The 6666-nt window shown below is 45.8% G+C and overlaps 1 long non-coding RNA gene across 1 annotated transcript; it reads left to right on the forward strand.

The window, feature by feature from the left end:
* Nucleotides 1-1889: 1889 nt before the first annotated feature.
* On the forward strand, nt 1890-6112 carry LOC109314334. The gene is made up of 2 exons (XR_002102268.1): nt 1890-2099; nt 5770-6112. It is a non-coding gene; the product is annotated as an uncharacterized LOC109314334 (long non-coding RNA).
* Nucleotides 6113-6666: the final 554 nt, after the last annotated feature.

Raw genomic sequence — 6666 nt, forward strand, 5'->3', positions numbered from 1 at the left:
CAGACTCTATGATAATCCTAAATTGCCAGTGCACTAGGACATATTCTACTCACCCATAGCTCAGGTCTCCTCAAGGTCCCCAATATGGTACACCCTTTCCAAAATCCTCTGACTTTTCCTTACTTACTTGATGGCATGAAGAATGGTCAGCACAAGCACCAATCAATCACCACATCATCTCCAACTGTAAGCAGCTGTGCATAGTTGAGATTGGCTGCCTACACTTTGCAGGGCGTTCTTCCACTTGTCAACTTTAAGGACCTGATAGCTCGACATGGCGGACAATTATTAATGGTGTGCACCCCTTGTTTTGCTCGCCACGCTTTGATGTAGAGCAAACGGAAGGTTCCTTGATCTAAGACACTGTTAACTCTTATCCAAGTGATGTTCCTTGGGGCTCCACCTCCCCTTGCATCCCATCCTTGTACCAACCCAATATCATCAGTTCTGTTCAGGTCATTTGTCTTAAGGATGCATAGTATTCCTGTCCTCACAAGTGGTGTATTTGGCAATGTCAAATCGCCTGATTTTAACTCAGTCCACTGGGCTTGCAATAGGCTCCACCCAGTGCCTTAGTCTCTGTAAGCAACTCTATTTGAGCAACAAAAATAAGAAAGTCCAAAGGGACACCCTTATTCAAGGGTTCCCAGGGAATATTCCCCTCACACTGCAACCAACTCATGGTTTGTTGTCTTCTTCTTTTCCATAGGGTGGAGAGAACCTCCCAATACCCTCCCTGCCATCCAACAAACCCTCGTCCCTCACTCAAAGAACTCCAGTAAGTAAAGAGGCTCCTTCAAGTCTCACCATAGAGGAACAGCTGCCACTTTCCCCTGCTCAACCCTGCTGGGGCAGGTTTAGATAGAAGTCAGCTTCTTTTCAGCCATGCTTCCTTCTCCAGGGTTCCCTGTTCCCAGCTGGAACAATGCACACCTTTATGATGTGTTTGGTCATGCAGTGGCCCAGCTGGAGCTGGCACAAATTGATAAAGCATGCCAGTGACAGCACTGTGCTGCTGGCCCTTTCCCTGGTAAGTGTGTGTCCTAGGGAAAGTCTCATTCTTTCTCCCCCACGCACTGAGAGGGTTAGGGATGTCTCCGGGGGGCTCCTGGCTTATATCAGGGTTCGGTGGGGGAGGTCCCACTGCCATACTGATCCTACAGTCCATCACCAAGGATTTAATTGGCCACACCATTATTGGGCACTTCTCAACCATTTCCAAACTGGACAGGGTCACTGTGCCTCAAGCCTAGCTCAATGGGACCTTCACAATAACAAGTGCACTTGTGTACAAGTTCCAACCATGTCACACATTGTGTGAACTGCAGTGTGTCAAAAGGATTTTTATTTAGTGTATGCAGTTTTGGTATATTATTTCAGCCATCTTAAGGTGATGTCATGAGCAGTGTGAAGAGTTTGAAAGCCACCAGGTAGCATTGGTAAATGGACATGAATCAACAATCTAGACAGGTGTTAATTGTCAAATTCAAAGAGGATTATCACTTCCCTTCCCCATCTTTCCACTGTCTGAGCAAGGTTGGAGAAGTGGTTTGCAACTTATTCAGGGATAATGAGGAATCCCTTTCCATCTTTTGTATGTAGTCCCAGAAGGTATTTGTCTTGCTGCAGATACTGCATGGTCTTCAAACTTTTTACAGGGTGGGCCACAACCTAATTGCCTTGTCCCTGTCCCTCTTTCCCTCCCCTTCCCCCTATGGTGTTATAGCTGTGATAGTCCAGGAAATATGCAAGGAACAAGGTTTCTGATTATAGGTCTGCCTGGAGGACTGGGCCAGCTGATATAGATAATTGGCTGGCTACAGGAAGTTAAAAGATTCCCAAGGAAAGGAATCTGGAAGGAAGGAAGAAAGAACAGAGAGAGACAGAAGACTGAAAGAGACAGAGCAGAGAGACGTACCAAGCCAGTGGTGGCAGAACCAAGCCAGGGTACATCGTATGGTCTGAGAGAAGACCCAAGGACTGCAAGCACTACGTCAGGAAACTGAGCCAGAGACAGACTAAGAAGTAAGTCTGCAGTGTGACTGGAGCCGCAGGGAGCTGGAGGCACCTTCTCAGGGGCTGGAGAGGACTCTAGGACTGTGAGTGCACCTTCTATGGACTATGCTATATGTATTATTGAGTTCTGATTTATGTTGGAGATGGTTCCTGAGAGGCAAATGTGCCCAGGAAAATAAAGAGCTGCGTGAAGTTTAAAGGACTGAGTGGAATTGTTAAAGACTGGTTGAGCTAAGTGATTCCCCAACCTACTACAATAGCCATAAAAAGAGCGTCTGTTACAATGCCTGGGATGCAGATGAGTGGATATTTCATCAAAGACTCGCTCTTGTTCTAGTTCTTGTTTTAGCTTGCTGAGGTAGGTTTATGAAAAAGCCACTGCACTGTCTTATAAATATTGTACTTCATAAACAATATTGCATAAAGGGTATTTCAGTTCAAAATGGTTATGGAAGTAGACTTTCGTAAGCTGTATTGATTTTATTCATAATACTTTATAACAAGATGTGACGAATCCTCTAATGCACCTGGACAGCTTACATGGATTTTCATGAGGTTATGCCCTGTGTACACCAAAGAAGCAAAACTTTGAATTGGACAGATCCATAGCTACCTACTGTTTTGTAGACACATCTACAACTGCTCACTTGTGCCAAGACCTATGATTACACCCACTTCCTATTTATCACTGCCCCTCCATACTATCCTCATTTCTCTAGAAAGTGCTGATGTAAAGAAAGAAATATGCCAAAATGTCTTTTGGCAAAGAGCAACACATCCATCATGAAGCAGAGTTGATAGAACAAAAAATGCCAGGGTCCCCACATTCAATCAATAAGTCGGTAAGGCAAGCTCTGAGCAACCAGGACCATCCCCATTTCTCTGACTAGGAAAAATAAATAAAGCTGATATGAGATTTAGCTGACAAAGAATTACGTTTAAGATTTATGGTTTTAGGGAATACAGTTTTTGTCAAATGAACTCAATATAACTCTTTAAGACGACAGAGGATACATACAGGCATTGCATTCAGATTGACGTAATCAGGGTTAGTTCAGTTTAAATGCCCAATCATGCAGAAGTTTAGAGGCTTTAATTTGGGGTGCACTAACTTAGATCAAGAAAGAGTTAACCCAATCTAGGAAGGGGCTAACCTGATTTTGTGAATGCATAGCTTAGTCCTGGGACTGGAAAATATTTTTATCCCATTGACCCCTTCTCCTAACTGGTTAACCCCCCTTCTTCCTCCCCCGCTCTTAGGCTACTGAGCAGTAACATCACATAAAAGACTTTACCAGCGCTACTGCGCAGTAATTCTGGTCACTGCACATTTATTTAGTATTTGTATTATCAAGTACTAAATAATGCACAGTAAGAACTGTGCAGTAGCATCTCATCTAGATGCACCCAGGACTGGTGAAACAGAGTCTAAGATTTGCTGTCCCCCAACCAAAGGGTGAATCTGTGCTCTCTGTGTTACCAATCTAAACTATGCTGGTTATAGAAAACAGTGTACCATATTGCACTGTGTATAAGTCAAGTTTTGAAGCCCAATTTCTGGGTTTTAAAAATCAAACTTGACTGATACACCGTGCCACATCCAAAAACAAAAAAAAACAAAACAGGGATGGGGCTAGGCTGGACTCAGCTGGGCTTGGCGCTTGACTGGTGCAGCCCCATCCCCTGACAGTGGCACTGCTGGTGCCACTCACAATGGATGAGCCTGGCCAAGCCCAGCCCTGGCCCATAGGAGTGGTACTGGGCTTGCAGGGGATGGCACCACACCAGCTGAGCACTGACCCTGGCCCTGTCTGCTGCAAGTGGCACTGCCAAATGCTGAGGGCTGGCACCGCTCACAGGGGATGGGGATGGCCTCAGCGCTCAGCTGGCACACAGCCCATTTCTTGTGAATGATGCCAAGGGTATAATACACAGCTCCATACTGTACCTACACTGTGTCCCATGCCTTGCAGATGGCATCCAATTCCACTATCACTCCTCTATCCCCTTACCTTGGCCACACTGGGGCCTCCACTTGGCCCTCATTGGGCCTCAACTTTTCCCCCTTCATTGGGTCTCTGCTCCAACTGGCCTATGTGCAGTCTTTTAGGCCCCTGGAGATCCTACTCTATGCAGCCTCCGGCAGCCATTCATCCCCCTCATTGAGGCCTCAACTCTGGCTAACCTACATGCAATCCTTCAGGTCCCCATGGACCCTACCCTACATGGCGTCCAGCAACCACCTCACCCCCTCACTGGGGCTATTGCTCTGCCCCCCTTACTGAGCTGCTGGGCCTTATGCCCATTGGGCCTCAGGTCCCAATAGATGGACTTTGGCCCTGTTGCAGGCCCCACCTAGTGGACCTGAGCCCCGTGCTTTTCTGTCAGAGTGTGGTCTCCGAGACTTTCCCCTTCACAGGGTATCCACAAGGCAGCAGGGACTGAGGCTTTCTAGCACCCCATCCTCAACTTTCACTGGGGAGGCACAGGTGTGGCATTTCCTGGAGACTGCCCCACCACAGGCAGCCCTACCACACCATCCAACCCCAGCAGGGTGTAATTTCAGGTCATGCCCCAGAACCAGGAACCTCCTCCATCCCCATAGTTCCTATCCTGTCCTCTAGATATTCTGGAAACACCAGTACTCCAGATAGGAGATGTTCACCCTTTGACTCCCCAGTTGCAACTGCTGTCCCTGCTCCCTGGGCTTAGTCTTATGCTCAAGGAGCCAAGCCCTCCTCCAATCAGGTAGCCTCCTTGTTGCTCTATGACCCCCTTATTGGCTCTGCTGTCACCCGCAGGCTGCTCTACTGCATGCTCAAACCCTGCATGCATCAAAGGTGCCCTGCCACAGAAGACGAAACTGGAATGGTGAGGTGATTTACCTCTCTGTGCAGCATCAGTTAGAGTGGTACTGGAACACTGCAGACAGTTTTTGTATCCACATTTTTAAAAGGCTGTTAAACATTGGAGAAGATGCAGAAAAGGAAAAAAAAAAGATTTGGTCATGTTTCCTAACAGTACTGTAACCATGTTACAGGTTACATATCGTTGAGTACTGTTTTCTGTGCTGCTTTTGAAGTTGGCTCACTGGGCAGCCAAGCTAGAGAGATATGTAGGGCCGGGAGGAAAAGAGCAAGCTAAAAGGTTTGTGTCTCTGTTGGCTGCTCCTTTTGATAGGAAGGGAGCCCTGGGTTCTAGTCTAGACTATGCTCCCACTGCACTGCTTGGTGTCCTTTTTATCCAATGACTAATCAATGCAAGGGGCAGTCACTTAGCTTCAGAAGGAACTCTGGAGAAGCATTTGAATAGTTTCTGACCTTTGGTATGGTGGGTAGAGAAGCATACTAGGAAATCAGAGAAACACAGGTTCAAATGTCCAGTGCAGAAAAGGGGGTGCTAGAACACAAGTCTCTTACCTAAGTGCCCCAACTACTCAGCTATGGGGTTAAAGCATAAAAAGTTCCTTCCCCTCCTTGCTTCCTGTATATGCATAGCCATGTACCTGTCAGGCTAGTGCATAACCTTCTAGTCTATATGTACATGCTGAGCCACCCCCAGTAACTGAATAGCAACCTCTGCATAAGAGCCCAAAACCACCACTTATGTGGCTAGAGAACTGTCATTTTGGTGAACAAAGGGAAATAAATAAGCACATAAGGTAGAATTCTCTCACACACTGCAGTGCAGATAACTAACCTTCCTGTTTGGTTTGAGCAAGGTAATTGTCCATTTTCATTTTCTTTCCTGCAGGAGATGGATGGCCTCTGAGAATGTGGAACAAGAACCAAAAGATGATAAAGTTACCTCTTACTCTCACAAAGTTATCCAGATGGCTCCCTAGAGGTTTCAACTTCAACTTCCCTTTTGGATTCTACTATATAAGATGTTCCCTGTATGTGAGATACAGAGTAATTCACACTCTCTAGTTGCTTTGTTTCTGGAAAACCATTTCTTTTTCCTTGTGAAAAATAACAGCTTCACTCTAGCTTTTACAGAAACCCTTGCATGCAAGAATCTCTGCCTTGTTTTAAAATTATATAATAGTGAGCAGGTGTTCCTAAAACCAATTATAAATGGGAAAAGCTTCAACTCAGAGCTTCCCGCATGTGTTTTTCCTCGCCTGCCATGACTTGATGGGAGTTAGTTCAAAATATAACATGCAGATAACTCAGTGTTCATAATTACAGTTGGATTGGTCTTCTTACACTTTTATTCTCTAAGTGCCTCCATATCTGGATATTATCTTACTCTCCAAGAGCAAACCCCACATCTGGTTATTAGGTAACACAACACTTGAGGGTACTAGGTCTTTAATGGAAAGACCCACAAAAACACAACATGGAAGTAGTTACTAATAAGTCTCTTCACAAAGTGGGGTTTCAGGCTTCAGCCCCTCCTCCTCTACTCTGCGAAACTACTTGGCACAGTCTATTTATAATCCAGCCAGCTGGTCAGAAATCCAGTCAAAAAGTTTCTAATTAAAGTTGGTCTACCTGGTTCTGGGGATAGACAGAATGATCTCCAGTCGTGGTTTTACCCAGTATTGGCCTCCAGAGGGGACATCACTCTCTGGCTTTTCTCATGCTTCCGCATGAACTCTGCTCCATTGCTCTCTGTCTCAGTGCCACAGATCTCTGTTCCCCTTCT

Source organism: Crocodylus porosus, unplaced genomic scaffold, assembly GCF_001723895.1.
Source record: "Crocodylus porosus isolate Cpor-Errol unplaced genomic scaffold, CroPor_comp1, whole genome shotgun sequence".
Taxonomy (NCBI): Eukaryota; Metazoa; Chordata; order Crocodylia; family Crocodylidae; genus Crocodylus; species Crocodylus porosus.